Raw genomic sequence first — 22,651 nt, forward strand, 5'->3', positions numbered from 1 at the left:
TCAAAGTGTATGTCTTTTTCTTTTGTATGTCTGAAGCTCTGAATTTGTATGCGTTTTTTTGTCTCTCTCATTCTCTTTGCCTTTGTCTAGATATTTTCCTGACCCAGTGTCAGTCTTTGCTTGTTTTATGTCTGAATCTGTGTTTGTATTTTTTTTCTCTTACTCACTATCTGTGCCTGTGTGTTTGGTGGGAGTTTGCTCGTCACGTCTCTGTTTTGGTCTGTTTGTATGTCCGAATCATTGTGTTTGTATGTGTATTTTGCTCTTTGACTATCTAAGCCTATTTGTCTGGATGGGTGTTTACTTTTCTCAGTGTCTGTCTTTGTCTCTTTGTATATGCGAATCTGTCTACTTGTATGTGTGTTTTGTCTCCGTCACTATCTATGCCTGTGTGTCTGGATGTATATATACTTGTCCAAGTCTCTGTCAATGTTTCTTTTCATGTCTAAATCTTCGTTTTTGTATTTGCTTTTGTCTCTGTCACTCTCTGTTTCATTATTCCTCGGTGGGAGTTTGCTTGTCCAGGTGGTTGTGATTGTCTGTTTATATATCTGAATCTCTGGGTTTCTATATGTTTTTGTCTCTCTCACTGACCTTGCCAATTGATCTGAGCGGGTGTTTGTTTGTCCCATTGTCTGTATTTGTCTGTTGCATGTGTCTTTGTCTCTTTTAGTGTCTGTGCCTAGTTGTCTTGGTTGTTTCTTGTTATAGTGTCGGTTTTTGTCTGTTTCTATGTCTGAATCTCAGCACTTGCTAATGTTTATGTCTTTCTTACTCCCCCTGCCTGTTTGTCTGGCCTAGGATTCACTTCTTATAAGGGTCTGTCTTTATCTGTATCTATGTCTGTATATGTGTGTTTGTATGTGCTTTTGTTTCTCTAAATCTCTCTGCTTGTATATCTGGGTGGGTGTTTGCTTGTCCAAATGTCTGTCCTTGTCTGTTTGTAAGTCATAACCTTGCTGGTTGATTTGTTCGTTTGTCTCTGTAATTCTCTCTGCAAGTATTTCTTAGCGGGTTTTTCCTTGTCCCAGTGCCTGTCTTTGGCTGTTTGTTTTATGAATATTTGTGTTTGCAAGTGTTTTTTGTGTCTCTAACACTCTGTACCTATGTCTTGGTTTGTATTTGATCATTCCAGTATCTGTCTGCGTCTGTTTGAATGTGTCTATTTATAAACGTTTTTGTCTCCTTAAGTCGTGGTTCCCCTATGTCTTGGCAGGGGTTTGTTTGTCTCAGTTTCTGCATTTGCCTGTTTGTGTGTCTGAATCTCTGGCTCATTTTGGCCCCTCATTTTTTGTGCCTATGAGTCTTGGTTGGTGTTTGCTAATCTCAGTGTCTGTTCTTATGAGTCTGCGTGTCTATATAGCATTTTTTTCTCTGTCATTTTCTGTGCCTATGTGTCTTTGTTTTTATTTACTTTTCATAGTGTCTGTCTTTGTCTGTTTGTATTTCTGAATCTTTGTGTTTTTGTGTGTTTTTGCTTCTCTCACTCTCTTTGCCTGTGTGGCTGGGCAGATGTTTATCCCAGTGATTGTCTTGTCTGTTAAAATCTTTGTGTATATATTTTCGTCTCTTTGAGTATTTGGGCATATATGTCTAAATGGGTATTTGTTTGTCCCGGTTTTTGTCTTTGCTTTTTTTTATGCCTAATTCTGTGTATTTGTGTCTGTGTTTTTGCCTCTCTTACTCAAAGTTCCTGTCTGTTTAGGTGGGTGTTTTCTTTTCCCAGAGTCAATCCTCGTCTGTTTTTATGTCTGTTTTATGTGTGCTTCTATGTTTTTGTCTCTGTCAAAATCTCCACCTATGTTTATGGTGGGTGTTTGCTTGTCCTTGTTTCTGTCTTTGTCTATTTAAATCTATGAATCCGTGTGTTTCTATATGTTTTTATGTCTCTTGGACTCTGCCTTTGTCTGTATCAGGTTTTGCTTGTCTCAGTGTCTGTCTTTGCCTATTTGTATTTCTGAATCCCTGTGTATCCATGTGCTTTTTCCCTCTCTCACTCTCTGTGCCTGTGTGTGTGGGTAGGTGTTTGCTTGTTCCAGTGTATGTTTTTGTAAGTCCAAATCGGTGAGTTTGTATATGTTTCTGTCTCTCTCTCAATATTCGTGCCTTTATGTCTTGGTGGGTGTTTGCTAGTCCCACTGTCTGTCTTTGTCTTTCTGTTTGTCTAAATCTGTTTGTTTGTATGTGTTTTTTGTCTCTCTCATTTTCTGTGCCTGTGCATGTCGGTGTTTGTTTCCTTGTTCCATTTTTTGTCTTCGTCTGTTTGGGTATTTTGCCTTTGTCACTCTATGTGCCTGTGTGTCTAGGTTTGTGTTTGCTTGTCAGAGTGTATGTCTTTGTCTCTTTTTATGTCTGAATCTGTGTGATTGTTTGTATTTTTGTCCTTCTCACTCTCTTTACCTGTGTATGTGAGGGGGTGTTTGCTTTTCCCAGTTTCTTTCTTCGTCTCTAAATATCTCTGAATCCGTGTTTTAACCTGCGGTTTTTGTCTCTTTCACTCTCTTTGTTTGCAAGGCAGGGTGGTTTTTTGCATGTTCCATTGTCTATCTTCGTCGGTTTTTAAGGCAAAATCTGTGTGTTTGTGTGTTTTTTCTGTCTCCCACTCTCTATACATGTTTGAGTGAGTGCATGTTTGCTAGTTCCAGTGTCTGTCTTATGTGTTTGTATTTCGAAATTTGTATGTTTGCTTGTTTTCCATTATCTCCATCACACTCAGTACCTGTGTTTCTGGGTGGGAGTTGGCTTTTTCCAGTTTCTGTCTTTATTTGCTTTTATGGGAGAATATGTGTTTTTGTATGTTTTTTGTCTCCCTCATTCTCTGTGCCTAAATGTGTGGGCAGGTGTTTGATTGTCCCAGTCTGGCTTTTTCTGTCTGTTTCTTTGAAGCTCTGGGTTTGTATGTGTTTTTGTCTCTCTCACTCTCTTTGCCTGTGTTTTGATCAGTTTTTACTTGTCCCAGTTTTTGTCTCTGTCTGTGTGTCTCTTTGAATCTGTCAGTTAGTATGTGTTTTTGTGTCTGTTACTCTGTGTGCCTGTGTGTCTGGGTGAATGTTTGCTTGTCTCAGTGTACGTCTTTTTCTGCTTGTATGTCTGAATTTGCGTGTTTGTAATGTGTTTTAGTTTTTTTCAGTCTCAGTGCCTGTTTGCCATGGATGGGGTTTGCTTATCAACGTGCATGTCTTTATCTGTTTGTATGTCAGAATCTATGTGTTTCCATGTATTTTTGTCTCTCTCACTATCTCTGCCTTTGTGTCTGGACAGGTCTTTTTTAGACCCAATGTCTTTTATTGCATGTTTATATATTTTAATTTGTGTGTTTATATGTGTCCTTTACTCTCAGTCTTTCTGCCTGTATATCTGAGTTAATCTTTGCTTGTTACAGAGTCCTTCTTTATTTGCTTTTTTGTCTGAATCTGTTCATTTGTACGTGTTTTTTTATTTCTCAATATTGTGTTTTTAATCTCAATATTTAATGTGTCTGTGTGTCTGGAAGGATGTTGGCTTGTCCCAGTGTGTGTCTTTGTTTGTTTTGTATGGTTAAATCCGTGTTTTTCCATGTTTTTTGTGTGTCTCTCACTGCGTCTGCCTGTGTGTCTGGGCGAGCGTTTACTTGTGCCAGTTATTGTGTGTTATGTGTTTTTCGCTCTGTCACTCTTTTTGCCTGTATTTCTGGGTTGATCTTTGCTTGTCCAATTTTCCGTCTTTGTTTGCTTGGATGTCTGAATATGTTTGTTTTTACGTGTTTTCTTACTCTCAAAATCTGTGATTGTGTGTCCGGAATTCTTTTTTTCTTGTTCAAGTGTCTGTATATGTCTGCTTCTCCTTCTGAGTCTGTTTGTTTCTATATGGCTCTCCCAGTCTCTGTGCCTGGTTGCCGGGGCTGGTGTTTGCTTGTTAGAGTGTCTTTCAGTGTCCTTTTCATTTCTGAATCCCAGAAAAACAGGTAAAGAGACTGAGAAAGACTAAAAGAAATTACAAACACACAGATTCAGACAAACAAGCAGAAAAAGACGTACACTGGTACAAGCAAACACTTACCCAGACACACAGGCACACAGAGCAAAAGAAATAAAAATACATACTAACAGACAGATTCAAAGATGCATATAGACAAAGACGAAAACCAGGACAAGTAAACATTGATCGAAGCAAAGGCAAAGAGAGTGAGAGAGACAAAAACACATAAAAACCCAAAGATTCAAAGAAACAAACAGAAAACGACAGAATGGGAAAAGCAAACTCCCGCCAAGACAAAATGACAGAAAGAGTGACAGAGACATAAGCAACTACAAAAACATAGATTTTGACATGCAAAGAAACATTGACAGACTTGGACAAGCATAGATAGTGAGGCAGACAAAACACACATACAAATAGACAGATTCTAATATACAAAGAGGCAAAGACAGACGCTGAGAAAAACAAACACCCAACCAGACAAACAGGCTCAGATAGTCAGAGAGACAAAAAGTACATACAAGCACAAGAAATCAGAAATACAAAAGAAAAATACATGCACTTTGACAAGAAAACATCTGTCCAGATACACAGAAAAAGAGAGTGAGAGAGGAATAAACACATAAATAAGGAAAAATTCAGAAATACAAACAAATAAATTCAAACTCAACACCTGCCCATTTACACGGGCAAAAGAGAGTTAGAAAGACAAAATTCATACAAATATAGATTTGGACCTTCAAACAGACAAAAACAGACAATGGGAAGAGCAAACACCAACCAAGACACATATGCACAGACAGTGAGAGAAATGAAAAATGTATACAAACAAACTTATTTAGATATTAACACAGACAAAGAAAGACACTGGGAAAGGAAATAGGCCAGACAGGCAGGCTTAGAGACTAACAGAGACAAAATCACATGTAAACAAACAGATTAGAGATATACAAATACTCAAAGAAAGGCAATGGGAAGGCGACAGCCACCCTCACAGTATTTCGAGAGTATCCGAAAGTACCTTTTGAATATGCATAACGTTGTCACACTGTCGCATGTTCTATATATCGCATACTTTTGTAATTTATTAACTGACACCCAAAAACGTGAGCTCCGGTCCATTTATTTTAGGTTCAGGGTTCCTGCTGCGATCTACCTTTTGGATGAGAAATACTTATATGATAGATAAAAACAGAATTTCAGACACAAGTATCGCAGTAAAACCGGTTGATTTGTAATTTCCAGGCAGAATGGAACCTCCTCTGGCTTCAACATTTCTACAGTTCCTGATTGTGTATTTTTCCATGTTGAGTTTTAAACTTCTCTCCGTTTTTCCTCTCTTCTCTCTTTCTTTTTTCCTTGTACTCTGTTTTATTCAATTTGAAACGTATGGGTAATGAATACTTCGCTTACTTATCCACTTACACAAATAGGCACAGAGAATGACAGAAACCAAACACCTACAAAAGTAAAGATGTAGACATGCAAAGAGGCGAAGACCGATACTGGGAAGAAGCAACTCCAAACCTAGAGTCCCACGCATATAGACTGAGAGAGACAGAAACATTCACAAGCTCAAAAACTAAGAATTAAAAACAAACAAAGACAGACACTGGGGATAAAAAAAAACTTAGACCCAAACACACGGACATAGTGAGTTAGAGAGACACAAAATATAGATTCAAACAAACAAAATACAAATACAGACACTGATACAAGCAAACATCAGTTCATACATACAAGCACAGAGAGTTAGAGATAAATACACATGAAAAAACATAAATTCAAACATACAAACAAACAAGGACAGACACTGGGATACCAACAAAGAGAAACAAGACACAAAGACACAAACATCCACCAAAACACACAGACAGAGAGATTGAGATTCAAGACTGCATACAAACACGGATTCAGACATACAAACATATAAAGATAAACACTTGAAACTAGCAAGCAGCCACCCATCTCCACAGGCAGAAAGGGAAAGAGACCCTAAAACACATACAAACACAAAGATTTGAACAGACAGAAACAGACACTGGTACAAGCAAACACCTGCCCAAAAACACAGACAGAGAGAAAAAGAAAGACAAAATCACATACAAGCTCACTCATTCAGACCTAAAAACCAACAACGACAGATTCTCGGACAAACAAAGACCAGCTCAGACAACCAGGCTTTGAGAGAGAGAGAGAGTGAGAGAGAGAGAGAGAGAGAGAGAGAGAGAGAGAGAGAGAGAGAGAGGGAGAGAGAGGGATGAAAAAAAAACACATAAAAACGCAAAGATTCAGACATAAAATAGAGAAATACAGACAATTGGAAAAACTAAAACCCACCCGAATACATAGGCACAGAGGGTGACAGAGAAAATCACATATACAGACACACAATTCGGACATTTAAACAGACAAAGACAGACACTGAGACAAGCAATCTCACAAGCACATATATTGAGAGAAACAAAACTCATACAAACAAAGATTCAGACATATTAGCAAACAAAGACGAACGATGGAACAAGCGAATATCCACCTCGACGCACAGGCAAAGAGAGTGACAGACAGAATAATACATACACACATACATATTCAGACATAAAAAAAGACTAAGATAGATACTGAGACAAGCAATAATTTACCTAGACGCACGGGCATAGAAAATTAGAAAGACAAAAAACATACAAAAACACCAATTCAGACGTACAAAAAGGCGAGGACGGAAACATCCCACCGAAACAAGGAGGCAGAGAGAGTGAATGGGACGAAAACCATTAACAAAGACAAATATTCTGACAAACAAACAGACGAAGACATAAATTTTGTCAAGCAGACACCCACCTAGACACATTAGCAAAGAGAATGAGGGAAAAAAATAAAATACACAGATTCAGGAGCACAAACAGGATAAGACAGATGCCAGGAGAAGCATTCACTCACCCAGACATAGAACCATAGAGACTTTAAAAATAAATACATATACAAATACAGATATTCAAACTGACAAAGATGGACACTGGGATGAGGAATCATTAGCCCAGACACACAAGCATAGAGTAGGAAAAAACACAATACTATACATGCACAACGATTTAGACAAACATAAAGACAAAGACAGACAGTGGACAAGGAAACAATAGAGACCAAACACCTGACAGAAAAAGTAAGTGGGGCAAAATCGTATTCTGATAAAAATATTCAGAGATACCTACTGACAAAGACAGAAACTGCGACAAACAAACACCTAAACAAACACAAGCACAGAGAGTGAGAGGGACAAAAAACAGATACAAATACATAGATTTACGGACACAAACATACAAAGTCGGACACTTGAACAAGTTAACACCTATCCAAACACATAATCACTGAGAGTGAGGGAGACAATACACCTACAAAGACAAAGATTCAGACATAAAAGCAAACACCCACCGAGAGACACAGGCACAAGGAGAAGTAGAGACGAAGAAACACATACAAACAGATTTAGAAAGAGACAAAAACAGACATTGGATCAAGCAAAACCTGCCAACACAAAACGGCAGGAAGAGTGAGAGGAAAAAAAAACAAACACAAACACAGATATTCAGACATTAACTGAATTACGAACATTCTTTTCACGTGTCTCTGACCTCTAAAAAATCTTTTTACGTGTTTGACCTTTATATAAAATTCTATTTTTCTCTCTCAGACCTACGAAAAAAACTGTAATTCACATTCACTTCTCTGACTTAAAAAAAAAATTGGTCATGTTTCAGACTTTACAAAAAATATTTTTTTTCATGTTTTGCTCACTTCGAAATTCTCTTTTTTGTCTGTTAATCTCTTACTAAAAACAACCTCTTTATTATTCATCATTTTTAGTCTTGTTCAGCATTTAGCCAAAAATTTCTCTAACACCCAATATTTTTAATCTTGTTTTACTCATAGCCAAACAATGTCTCTAATATCAAACATTCTGAGTTTTCTCTGAGTCATGTTTCTGAAGCAAATTCATTTTAGTCTTGTTTAGCGTTTAGCCAATAACGTGTCCCTAATGTCTAGTATTCTTAGTCTTGTTCAATGTTTAGTAAAAAATGTCTCTGATGTCTTTTACTTTTAGTCTTGTTTAGAAATAGGTCAAAAAAGTCTCTGAAGTCCATCATTTTTAGCTTTGTTTAGCTTTTGGCCGACAAATGACTCTAATGTCCATCATTTTTAGTCTTGTTTAACCATTTGCTAAAATATATCTCTAGTGTTCATTATTTAAAGTCTTTTAAACTTTTTACTTACAAAGTGTCTCCAATGTCCATTATTTTAGTCTTGCTCAGCGTCAAGCCTAACTAAGAAATGTCATTGATGTCTCTTATTTTTGCCTTATTTAGCTTTTACCAAAAAAATATTTTACATCATTTTTAGTGCTATTTTGCTTTTAGCTGAACATTTCCCTAATGTCCATTTTTCTTGTGTTGTTTTGCAATTAGCCGGAAATTGTCTCTGATTTTTATTATTTTTAGCTTTATTCAGTTTTGGCCAAAAAATTCATTATTTTTGCTCTTGTTTAGCTTTTTGTCAAAAATTGTTTTGATGTCAATTAGTTGTAGCCTCATTAATCTTTCGCCTAAACTCTAATGCCCTAAAAAATTGAATGCCAAATTTAATTAAAAGTAGAAACAAACACCCAGTTTGATGATGACATCAAAAGTTGGGTTTAAAACTTAGTAAACCATCAAAATTTGGATTAGTAATAATATTAATTAAAATTTACCAAATTTTTGTAAAAGGAGGAAAACACCCCTAGGAATTCAAGCGATCATAACAAATATCACACAATCAGATGTAGAATATTCAAAAAAAATTTATTTATTGGTATTAAGCTTTCATGCCAAAGATTTGAAATTTAGAATTTTTGATCAAAAGATAAATCAAGAAAATGTGCTTATTTGTTTGTTTTCTTATGTTTTTCTTAGAGGTTGATCGCATCAAACCAGTCGTCGATCGAAAAAAGCTCATTTTTTGTAAATCAATTGTTCTCGTTCTGTTTTGAGTGAAAAAATATATTACGGGGCAGCTATCCCCTTCCCCTTCCTACGTCCCTTTTCTTCCATAGTCATCGGATCAAAATGTGGGAATATCCCTTTTTTCAACAAAGCCTTAAGATCAAATAAATATGCATTATAGTAAGACTTGTTCCACCTCTCCCCACGTCCTCTGGGAGACAGCATCTCCCCATGGGATTGAATGTGTCTAGTGCAGTCAAACTAAGTATAACTACTTTACAAACACACTTTTCCAAGGGAGGATAATTTTTCTGGAGGGAGGCAGGGCTTGAGGATTGTACATAGTCGAATTAGTTAATGGGGGAAGTAATTCTCCGTGTTTGGAGAGCCAGGTAAGTAGTACTATTTTTTACTTTTCTAAATATAGTATTTATTTTTTCAAAACATAATACTGATTTTCAAGGGAAGAGACTATATGGGAGGGATCGATACGTGTTGATATTTTTTCAAGAAGGGAGAGTTGATCCCTAGGATTATTTGTATAACGATAAGAAATAATATTAAATTTATATGAAAGTAAAGAGAATTTTCTGGAGGGATTATCAACGAAAAATTTTTGATGAGAACGAAATGGTCTGGAGAAAAATTCAAGGGTAGAAGAGGAATTTAAGCTAGTGTGAAATTTTTGAGGGTAAAATTATTCACGCAGAAGGAATTTTCAAGAGAGGGGGGATATTTCCACGGAAGGTGGATATCTATTAAGATTTCGAGATTAATAAATTTCCTCTAAATGACGATCTTAGAATTGATGTTTACAAAATATAAAAAAATAGCTCTAGCAACTTATTAAAATCAGAAATAAACTTCTACTAAAAGTCAAAAGAAATATTAAAACATAAGTGAAATCAAACGTACCGATCAAGACTATATGATTTTGAGATTTTGAGATTAACAAATTTCCCTTAAGTTCAATTTTAGAATTGATGTCTAAAAAATATAATTAAAAAACAACTCTAGCAACTTCTTAGAATCAAAAATAAATTTCTACTAAAAGTCAAAAGGAATATTAAAACATAAGTAAGATCAAGCATACCGATCAAGACTACATGAGGGAGAAGTCAAAAACAGAGGCAAAAAAATTTTGTTCATTTTAAATCTTAATTTGGCTCATTTTACTTAATGTTGTGTATTCTCAGTAGAAATTTTTTTTATTATTGGTTTACAAAAAGTATTTTTACTCTGTAGCCTAAAACTGACAATGTTAATATTTCCGCTTTATTTTAAAGTTTTAATCTCTTTACATTTCTTTTAGACCTTCAGTTGTCTTCAGTATAACTAAAACCATATATATATATATATATATATATATATATATATATATATATATATATATATATATATATATATATATATATATATATATATATATATATATATATATATATATATATATATATATATATATATATATACAAATATATATTTATATATAATATATATTTAATATATATATTATAATATATATAATATACATATTTATATATTTATATATAGTGTGAAAACTGGTATCTTCCAATATTCTTATTAATCCTACGCCTACTCACCCGAAATTGCTTACAAAAATTACTATTCCTTGAGTTTTTTTAATATAATATTAATAAAATCAAATGTATATTAACCGTATGCGTCATTAATGATAAAATTAAAATTCAAATTTCTTAAAGAATTTAGGCAATATTTTGATATTTCATCTTGCTTCTGAGAAAACTTACAAATGAATGCCCGCAATCTCCTTCGTCTTGAATTCATATAAATCTGATGGATATTTTAAACAAGAAAGGGTTTGCATAATTCCTTATAGAACTTTTAAAAAAAAACTTCGAAACGTATTAGTTAAAACAAACTTTTTGAAAATTATCTCTGTTTGGCTGTCATCCAATTATGCTTAAAAGATGAAATCAAATATTTTAGCAGTCAAATATATAATAAAAATTAACTCAAATCCGGAAGAAAAATTCATTGAAGAGTAGAGATGGAAAATAAGAAGTTTGGGTAATGAGTGCCGTCAGAGGCATATTATTACATAGGAGATGGTAACAGTACAGGTTTAGAGACTCCTGGCAAAAAAAACAGTCCTCGACTGGGATAGGCATGGTAAATATTGGCCCTTTAGTGAGATAGAAATTTATACGACTGGTTCTCCATTGGGAAAGGTGATCAGACTGGTCCTCCCCTCTGGTTATTTTGATCAAGGAAATCATTTTTGTTTGGATGGTCAGATTTTCTTAAATATCTGGGAGGACACAAGGATGTATTTTTTCCTAGAATAGTCGGCCGTATAGACCCTTTACTACTCCAGTAAACTCAAAACCTTAAAACATAGTTCTATGGAACCAAAAAATTATACATTTTAGCAAAACTTTTGTTTACTTGGGAGTTAAGTGTTAGAGAGGCTTTCAAAGAAAACAAATCTCCCTCCTCTCTGGATATGATCATCATGGTGTGGGTTGATCAAGGTTTCCTTTCTCTAAGGTCAGTTTAAAACGAATCCACGATGCAATAAAATTTGTTCGTTCAGAGTTTTGACTACACTCTCTAGCTCCGCAGAAAAAGTTTCACTTTTTAAACTAATGTTTGTTCTTTTTAAATACATAGTAAAAGTTAAAAACAATTTTTGTTTAATAACGAGGGATGAAACTAAAGAAAGTGAACAAGATAGTGGTACGGGAAGTAAATGTACGTATGTTTTCATATATTTCATAAATTTTCGTTCAAAGAGTCGTATTTTCTGGGGGCTAAATATTTTTAAATTTGGTTTTAATCTAAAAAACACAAGCTAAAAGCTCATTTGGCACTTGTGACAAGGTCGGAAGAGCCAAGTGCCTAGATCTCATAATGCACGAGCTCTAACAGAATTCTAAGAATCAATAGACTAACCAAACAGGAAAATCAGATGCTTGATATCAGTTGGGATTTTAAATTTTAGCTCTGAGAAACAAGGTCGTTCTAAATATCACAATTCATTAAGATCCAGTCACCCATTTTTAAGTTAAAATACCTCATTTTTTTAATTTTTACTCTCCCATCACCACTCCCCCCCATATGATTGAATAGGGAAAACGACTATTATTAAATCGGTTTGTTTAGGTCCTCGAAACACCTACCAATTTTCATCGTCCGACCACGTCCAGAAGCACCAGACTCGCCAAAGTACAGGACACACCTAACTCCCCAAAAAGCGTGGATCCAGCCCGCTTATGCCAATAACGTATCTAAGACATTTCTTTATTCTTCCAACTAAGTTCTTATATTGATCCCTTCATTCTAAACGTTTTCTAAGATTTTCAGTTTCCCGTTCCAACTTCCCCTAATGTAACCAGATCTGGTCTGGATTTCAAATAATATTTTTGAGATATAAGTTTCTTCTAAATATCTAATTTCATTAATTTCAAGTCACCTGTTTATAAGTTAAAATACCTCAATATTCTAGTTTGTCCAAATTAACACTCGCAATTCCACCAAAGAGAGCGGATTCAATCTGGTTATGTCAGTCATGTATCTAGGCCTTGTGCTTATTCTTCTCACCAAGTTTAATATCAATCCCTCCACTGTAAGTGATTCCCAAGATTTCCCATTTCCTTCTCTAATTCCTCCAAGTATTACCGGGTACGACTGGTATTTAAAATAAGAGTTCTGAAACACAAGATCCTTCTAAATATCAAATTTTATTAAGATAATAACACCCATTCTTAAGTTAAAAATGTCTCATTTTTTACAAGTTTTCCTCTCCTTCCAGTCCCCCAGATTGTCGAATCGGGGAAAACACTATTATCAAGTCAATTTGCATCGTCTTAGCACGTTCAGAAGCAACAAACTCGTGAAAGAACTAAAAAAAACTTGCCCAAAGAGAGTAGGTCTTTTCTAGTGATACTAATCGAGTAACTAGTAGCTGTGTTTATTCTGCCAACCAAGTTTCATACCGATCTCTCCACTCTGGGTTTTTTTTCAAGATTTCCGGTTTCCGAGATTTCAGATTCCCCCTCAACAGGGTCTTCTTTCCCCGCAGACGTTACCAGGCCCGTTCTCCTGGCAGTGGGTTTGCTAGACAGTAGATAGGGACAGTGGGAATCTCGTTAATCCATTCGTGCGCGTCACTAATTAGATGACGAGGCATTTGGCTATTTTGTGCGTTATCATTTGTCCCCAGGCCGCAACCTAAACTAACGCCTAGGCAACGCCTAAGGAAGAGTGTCCGCGCAGAACATCTAGTCCACCTATACTTCACTCCCCGATTCATAAGCATCATCCACTCCTGCAAGCAGGAGCATTCCACGCAAACGACTCAAAAGCCTTGAGAGTCGGTTAATAACATCCATACAAGTTGGAATGGGAAAGTCCCAAACCAATATTTATCCGGTCCTGCCCAGTCAAAATGAGTGGACCGTATCTTCCTAACGCTTACATATAGAAATGAGCATAGATAGGACAGAAACTATCAAAACTATGTAGAAGAGTGACCTACAAAGCCGCTGGTTAGGTGAGTTGATATTGGCCGTTCCCTCCCTTCCTGGAGGACTGCCCTATCAACTCCGCTCTCCAGAAGCTAGGTTCCGGCTTTAACCTTCCAACACCCATGTATCTACATACAATCCCGTCCTGGCTACGGGCTTGACAGACGAGGACCCTCAGTGAGATAATCAACTCCTCCTCTTGGAGGCGAGGAGTTATCTCCCCGGAGCTGTCCCCAAAAGCCATGGGCACTCACGCCCGAACCTCAGATCCCGAATCATCGATTCAGCCCTACCTGGGCGGTCACATATATAGGAGGGGAGCAAACTCATAACCGGCTTGTTGGGTTTAGTGGAGCAAGTTCATGCAAAACAAGTCCGTCCAACCTCCGGGGGTCTCGAATGAGATCCACGATCACCTGTTGTTGCGGTTCAACTCTGAGTTAATCCCCGTTAAACACCAGCGTACTTCGCTACTTCTGGGTAGTCCTTATCCCAATAATATATATAATAAAGGAAATCAATCATAAACAAAATATTCGGGCTGCCCAGGGTCGCTAGTCTCTACCATTCATTCTATATCACGCACCACCGTTCACACCGGCCGCATTTGTAGATGCAGGCCCAACATTCATACCATTTATACCATTTACATTCATACCATTCATACTATTAATGCGAGACTGTGTGTTGTTGGTGTTGCCGTTTCGGGAGTTTCGTCTCTGAAGACTGCTATGCAGCCTCAACATAATGATCGATTCCTTTATCGTCCAAATGATGTTAATTTTTGCAAAACTACGAGGTAATTTGAGCACCTTGTCAAGTTTCGAATTGGCCCTTCTCCAGCCACCTCGTGCCCCAAGAACAATAGGGATGACCTCCACAGCTTTGATTTCTCCTAGTCCATGTATGTCACCCGGAGTGAGAGCGCTGTACTTTCGTACTTTCTCTTCAGCAGCTCTCTTAAACACCTCAGGATGGTCATAAGCAACTGTCACATCCACCACATAGGCAACCTCTTCCTTAACTATGATTAAATCCGGCTTGAGGCGCTGAGTTCCCTTTGTCAAATAGGTTTCTTTCAGGAATTTAAGTTTATTTTTCTGCACATACTCAGTGAGAGAATTGACCACTTTATCGTGGCGTTTAATCCGTGCACCCTGGACGAACGGGCAAGAGAGTCATAGTTACTCCTGCCATTTACCCGCGCTTCGTTGAATTTCTTCACTTTGACATTCAGAGCACTGGGCAGAAATCACATTGCGTCACCACGCGATGGCGCCTTCGCAATGCTTTGTTTTAATTAGACAGTCGGATTCTCCTGGATCGTGCCAGTTCTGAGTTGGTCGTTCATTGGGCACCGAGGCTCCGCACCAAGCCGAAGCAAGGCACTAAGAGCACTACTTGGGCTGTCCACGACCAGCTTGAGAAGGGATCGAGCACCCTTGCGAGCACCCAAGCCCAACTCGATAGCCAGTCACATCTTGCTCCAAGCCCGACACCCTCAACCTTCAGAGCCAAACCTTATCCCGAAGTTAAGGATCCAATTTGCCGATTTCCCTTACCTACATTCATCTATCGCCTAGAGGCTGTTCACCTTGGGGACCTAATGCGGCTATCGATACGGTCTGGTGGGAGGAGTAGACGTGGCCCTCACCATGGTTTTCAAGGACCGATAAGAATGCACGGACGTCACTCAAGTGCAACGCTCTTCGGAAGATTAACCCTATCTCTCCGCGGAGGAATTCCAGGGTTTGTTTCTCCCTTACACAGAAAAGAAAACCCTTCCCGGCACTCCCGCCAGCTTCCCATGGCCAATTCTCGTTGCCGAGACGGATACGAGGATCTGAACGTTACCCCAACCAGGTTCCCGAATAAAAACGGGATTCCCTTTCGCCCTTGCCACGAGCCTCACGCTTTGCGATCAGCACTTCGTGTCTCTTTCGTTCAACGCTCGTCTTCTGCTACCATTTCAGGTTGGGCTTAGGACCGACTGACCCATGTCCAACCACTGTTCACATGGAACCCCTCCCCACGTCAGGCCTCAAGGATCTCTCTCGAGTATTTGCTACTACCCCCAAGATCTGCGCCACTGGCCGCTCCAGGTAGGCTCACGCCCAAACCCTTCAAAGCAACCAGTGCGACCTCCCTACTCACCGGCGCGTCAGCGACGATCACCAAGGATCGACGAGCTCTGCGACCGGCGGTCCGGTATCAGCACAATGCTGAAGCGCCTCCCATTTTAAGGGCTAGTTGCTTCGGCAGGCGAGTTGTTACACACTCCTAAGAGGTTTCCGACCTCCATGGCCACCGTCCTGCTGTCTGGAGCAACCAACTCCTTTCCGTGGGATCGGGAATATGCATTGGTTTTGGCGCTTTAACCGGACATTTGGTTAATCCCACAGCGCCAGTTCTGCTTACCAGAAGTGGCCCACTGGGCACTCGGATCTGAAATTCTTGCCGCTAACAAGACCACGGTCGTTAAGGCATCTCACGCATTGAAAGTTTGAGAATAGGTTGAGGCCGTTATGGCCCCAAGGCCTCTAATCATTCGCTTTACCGGATAACACTCCCGTCTCCTTTGCTTGAGTGGCAGCTATCCTAAGGGAAACTTCGGGAGGAACCAGCTACTAGATGGTTCGATTAGTCTTTCGCCCCTATACCAAGCTCCGACGATCGATTTGCACGTCAGAATCGCTTCGGTCCTCCATCAGGGTTTCCCCTGACTTCGACCTGGCCAGGCATAGGTCACCATCTTTCGGGTCCCATCATGTGTGCTCTAGGTGCGTCGCATCCGCAACGGGATCACGACGCCCCTGGGATGTGCCCTCTCCAGTGGAGAAGGATCTCCCATCAGCATTGCAAGCAATACCTTAACTTTCATTCCACCATCGGTCTTCTCATCGACCTATGACTCGCACACAAGTTAGACTCCTTGGTCCGTGTTTCAAAACGGGTCGGAAGGAACTCGCCTACACTCCGCTCACCCAGGAGACCCACAAAAGGGCTCCCAGCAACAGAAGCCGGGCCGAATCGTTGCCGGGAATCCAGCGTCTTGAAGCCGAAGCAACAAAAGTACTGGGTCCTTTGACACCTTTCCAGCCGCGTGCGGATTACGAATCCACCCGGGAATACACGCCGTGAGCAACGCAGATGACCAACATGACCAGAGAACAGTCAAGGCTGCCCTCAGCCCATCACATCAGCACTCGCTACCCATGACAATGATGCCGAAGATGGCTCGAACTTCGAAAGTCCTTCCGTTTTAAACCCCTGGAGGATTGCACGCAATGTTTAACTCTCTCTTCAGAGTTCTTTTCAACTTTCCCTCGCGGTACTTGTCTTCTATTGGTCTCACATTCATATTTAGCCTTAGATGGAGTTTACCACCTGATTAGCGCTGCATTCTCAAGTAACACGACTCTAGAGAGACCTCGGAATGCCGAGCGCTCATCCGTCCTACGGGCCTGGCACCCTCTCTGGGCAATCGGGCCACATTCATGAGGACTTTAGACAGGACAAGTGACGGTCTTACGAGGCTCCCAAACACTGCATCGGTCGAAATTGCCTCCCGAAGGATACAATTGACCCTTAGTGCTGGGCTTTTCCCTCTTCGCTCGCCGCTACTAAGAGAATCCTTGTTAGTTTCTTTTCCTCCGCTGACTAATATGCTTAAGTCAAGCGGGTCGTCTCGCCTGAGCTGAGGCCGGGGGGATTTCATAAGCTGACAGGGTCATTTTTTTTTCAAACCAATCACCAAAGTCATATGGTCACCACAAACCCAGTAATGCCAGCATGCCCCTTGGAGTCAACAGTTTAACATCAAATAAACCAATTTCCTACTACCAAAGTCATAGTAGTCCATTTCTGTCACAAAAGGCTGTCAGTCAAAGTGTTTTAGCCAAGAAGAATTGGATTTTCATCCTCATTGGGCCCTAATACACTCTGTACACCCATAATGTGTAACATCTCCTCTAAGTTCCACCAAAAAGGAGCTCAATTACCATTACCCAGTTGGGTGACTATCTTTGCTTTCATATAATCTTAATTTTATTTCTGATTATTTCTCAAATACTTTTAGGAATCTACTTTTCCTTCTTGAAAAAACTTGAAAACTGCCAAGTAATCACCCCGCCCCCCATAGAAACTCGTTCCTTGAAAATCAGTCATATATTTTACAATAAAAATACTACACGTGGAAAAGTAATAGATAGTACTATATAGCCGGCTTTCCAACCATACAAAATTACCTTCCCCCAAGAGAAAATTCCTCCAAGCAAAAATTCTCCTGCCTCACCTCCCTTGAGAAAAATACCCCTCCTCCTGAAAATGGGTCTATAAAGCAATTTAAGTATATTTAATGGCACTAGACCTTTAAAGTCCCATCTGGTGATGCCTTCTCCAAGTAAACTGTTGGGGGTCAAATAATCCTCAAAGACCTGGTTTATAGATCTTTTGAACATGTTGAGAAAATGGCCATACCAACATTTTTATACGATGATTTTTGAGGGTGGGGAAATAGGGATGTGGTTGAGCAGGGAGGGGGGCTAGCTGTTCTGCAATATATTTGATCACTTAAAAAGGGAACTAGGACTTATTATTTACAATCAAATGACTCTCTTTCAATATTCTAGGACCACTGCTTTGATACAATAATCCATTGAAAGAACCAAAAACATACACACACAAAAACACAAATAAATAAAAATGCTTTCCCTATTTCCCCATAGCCTTCTCAGGACCAGAACATAATTTGTATTATACTGAAAAACAAGAAGCAAAATACAAATCATTGTAGATTTTAAGTTTAATATACACATAGTATTATTTGTTCCTTAAAGTTTTAACATTTTTTTTTATTAAAGTCATTAAGTGGAAGCATTTTGAAAGTGGCAAAAATGAAAGTAGCATAAATCACAAATAAAAGTAGATTTTAAGATTAAAATACATACTAATATTTATTCATTAAAGTGTTAAACAATTTTTTATTTAATGAAGTCATAAAAGTGAAAGCATTGCAATTTACTTTCTTTTCAGAAAAGTACAAATTATGTTATCCTGCAAAGAGGTTGCAAATTTGCAGTTGCATATACAGAATCACATAGTTTACAAGAAGTAAAGTTAAGAAAACAACTCGAATAGCAACAAAATTGGTTTTTAAGTTATATTAACATTATAAGTAGATCCTCTGGTTTTTTGATAATACTATATACAGGAATGCATCCTTGTGTGTCAAGTATTATGGCTTGAGATTCATCGTCTAGCTGGGGTAGGGGATGCCTAATCCTAAAGAAAGCCTATTCGAAGCACTTAAAAACAATACCTTATGGATAGAAGGTGTAGGAAGGGGAAGTCTAAATCAGAGACAAAATGTTTTGTTCATTTTAAATGTTGCACCTTACACTCAGTGCTACGTGTTTTGTGTTGATTTTATATATTTTTTTTTTACTTAATATTTTACAAGAAGCAGCTTTACTCTATAGCTTGAAAACGATAATATTAAGATAAACACTTTATTTAAAAGTGCTAATCTCTTTCTCTCCCTTTTAGACCCTACTCTCTACCTTTCTGCCTCTTTTCTCTTTGTCTCTTCTTTTTCTCTTTGCCATTTCTATATTTTTTTATACTTTTTCATAACCTTGTCTTTGCGTCTTTCAATACCGTTTTCGTTAAGAAAAAAAAACAATATTTGGTCGTACGTGGATATAAAAGTGATATATAGACTTTTTAACTAGTTGTTCCACAGCTCAGATACCAGTTTTGTTATTTTTGTTTGTTTTTGAAGTATTTGCTTTTGAATTTATTTTTTGAACCATCAAAGCTGATCATCCTTATATCAGACCACTATTCAATTTTAGAAATATATATCTCTAGGTAATAGGAGGCTTGTTTTGGGTCTTCGTGCTTAAAGATGGCTCAGTTTGGTTTGCTATCTTCGGGAAAGTGATGCAGGGGGCTTACAAAATTATCTCCCATGTTATTTTTCCCATTTCATTGGTGGAATGTTTTTTTTATGGGGAGATTCTGGAACAAAAGCATGAGAAAGCAAAAACAATTTTTTTTATGTCACTAAAATGCAAATTAAATACTGGTCTTGAGAAGGAGTTGCGGTAAGTGCAAAATATGTCCATTGTTAAGAAGGCATGAGGGTTGAAGAACCTAACCTTGTTAGTTTCTGCTAGTTTTGAGTTTCTGCTAGTTTTGAGTTTTACTCGATTATTTATTGTAATATCTGTTTGTTTTTGGTATTATTTGTTTATTATGATGACTTGTGGTAGTTTTACGCCTGAAAGATTATTTGACTTTATAACTGCTCATTCTTGATTCAAATAAAATAAAAACAAGTTTTGTTAATTGCATGTGAGGAGCGACTTTAAAGCTTAAGACGAACGAAAATTATTCCACATATAAAAGAAGTAGTCCCCTCCTCAACGCCTAGCTCTTTGCGCTAACGTTTGACTTTTTCTAACAACTCTACTTTTTAAAACAATAAGGAACTTTAGCTTAAAGATCAGGGTATTGTGGAGGAGACGAACACCGTTATATACATAATAATTTCTGTTCTTTTTAGGTTTTAATGTGGTTCCTTATTTCCAGCTGAAATTTTTTTTATTTATTTTCTCTCCTTTTTTAAAAATGCTAGAAATGCTCTTCCCTTATGATAAATTCCTCTATGGAATGATCCTCCCTGGCAACCCCCTCCTCCGACACACATACAACACACAACACAAAAAAGTTCCCCTGAAAACGTCTGTACACTTTCCAATAGCCCTTACTATATGTAAACAATGGTCAAAGGTTGTAACTTGCAGCCCCTCCCCCGGGGACTGTGGGGGATTAAGTCGTCTAGAAAGACATAATTATTAGGTTTTTTAACTATGTTTAACAAAATGGCTATCTCAGAATTCTGATCAAGTGACTTTTTGAAAAAATTAGCGAAGAAGGGGGCCTAGGCTCCAATGTGTTCGGTCTTTTAAAAAGGGTACTAGAACTTTTGATTTCCATTAGAATGAGCTTTCTCACGACATTGTCAGACTACTGGGTCGATATGATCACCCCTAGAAAAGAAACAAAAACAAAAAAACAAATTAACAAATAAACACGCATCCGTGATCTGTCTTCTGGCAAAAAATACAAAATTCCACAGTATTTCAGATAGGAGCTTGAAACTTCTACAGTATGATTTTCTGATTCACTGAATCTAAAGGTGTGATTTTTGTTAAGATTCAGTGTGATTTTTACGGGGTGTTTCTCCCTATTTGCTAAAATAAGGCAAATATTCTTAGGCTCGTAACTTTTCATGGGTATAACTAAACTTGATGAAACTTATTTATTTAAAATGAGCATGAAAATACGATTCTTTTGATGTAAATATTGGTATCAAAATTTCGTTTATTAGAGTTTTGGTTACTATTGAGCCGGGTCGCTCCTTGCTACAGTTTATTACCACGAACTGTTTGATAGTTTGTAGGGCAGCTAGCTTTTCTCCTCTCCTATGTCTCTTTTTTACTGAAAATTATCTGATCAAAATTTGGAATAGCCATTTTGTACAACATAGTCAAAATATGTAATAACCATGTCTATTAGCAAGATTTGACCTCCAGAATCTACTGGGAGGAGACATCGTCAGTTAGGACTTTCAGGGTCTATTGCTGTAACACTTACTTTAGTTACCTTATAAAAATATTTTTGGGGGAGGGGGAGGGGATTTTTTTTGCAAGGAGCCTAGAATGGAGAATTTTACATGGAGGAAATGTCTCATGGAGGAAGAGAATTTTCTTGGTAGGACAGCCGGGTAAGTAGTACTATTTATCACTTTTTTTAATATCAAATTTTTTACTTTGAAATGTATGACTAATTTTCAAATGGAGAGTTCATATGGGGTTGATTTTTACTCGTATTATTTTATTCAAGAAGGATTTCGAGATTCCTAGAATTCTATCAAAAACTATAAGAAATAAAATAAAACCGATATGAAATTAAAGAGAATTTTTTAGAGGGAATTGTAAAGGGGAAATTTTCTGAGAAGATGAAATGGTTTGGAGAAAACCTTAGGAGGAGAAGAGGAATTTGAGCTGTGGTGAACTTTTTGTTTACCCTAAGAACATTCAAACAGAAGGAATTTTCAGGGAGAAGGGGGGAGAATTTTCACAAAGAAGGAAGAGTCAAAAGATCTAATAATCATGTATTTGAGGATTCCCTAACCCTCCACAGTCCACTGGGAGTAGGCATTGCCAGTTTGGACCTTAAAGATGTAGTGTCGTTACCTTATAGATCTAGTGCCATCAAACTTACTTTAATTACTTTATAAACACATTATTCGGAAGGGGGAGGTTTATTGAGGGAGAATAGACTCAATAATTTTAAATGGAGGATTTATCTAATGGGGAAAGGAATTTTGTTTGGCTGGAAAGCTGAATAAGTAGTTCTGTTTGTCAATTTTCTCAATATATTATTGTTTTTGGAACTACATGACTGATTTTCAAGGGGGGAGTTTTTATGGGGGTTGATTGCTAGGAAATATTTATTGTACTATACAAGACGTAGCAAACTTCTAAATTTTTATATTTTTATTACAAATATTAGGGGGTTTTCCCCTCGTCAGTACCTTGGTCTGTACACAAAAGCTTGAATTTAGTCCCAACTCTCTAAGAATGACCCCGGAATCACAAAAGCCATTTAGTAAATACTTGAAATTACTAAAAACACTTTGGAGTAAAGAGCGAGGTATTTTGGAAGAGCCGAACCCACTTATACACGTAATAATTTCTTTTCGTTTTAAGTTTTAATGCTAATCCATACTTCCAGTTGAAAAAACTTTTCTTTTATTTATATTCTCATTTTTTTGGTTTAATAATGCTAGAAAATCCCGCGCCGCCGTCATGGAAATTCTCTTCCCCCATGATAAATTCTTCCAAGGAAAAATCCTCCCACGTAACCTCTTCCCATGGCTTCCCTCCCCACCCCAAAAAAGTCCCCCTGAAAACGTCTCTGCACTTCCTAATAACCATTAAAATATGTAAACAATGGTCAAAGTTTGTAACTTGCAGCCCCTCCCCTGGGGACTGTGGGGAATTAAGTCGTCCCCAAAGACATAGTTATTAGGTTTTCTTACTATGCTGAACAAAATGTCTATCTAAAAATTTTGATATGGTGACTTTGGGAAAAAGTGAGTGTGGGACAGGGCCTAGATGCCCTCCAATGTTT

General features: G+C 37.8%; 1 pseudogene; it reads right to left on the reverse strand.

Moving 5' to 3' along the window:
* Positions 1–12,621: 12,621 nt before the first annotated feature.
* On the reverse strand, positions 12,622–17,153 carry LOC136033873 (large subunit ribosomal RNA; annotated as a pseudogene).
* Positions 17,154–22,651: the final 5,498 nt, after the last annotated feature.

Source organism: Artemia franciscana, chromosome 1 (genome assembly GCF_032884065.1).
Source record: "Artemia franciscana chromosome 1, ASM3288406v1, whole genome shotgun sequence".
NCBI lineage: Eukaryota > Metazoa > Arthropoda > Branchiopoda > Anostraca > Artemiidae > Artemia > Artemia franciscana.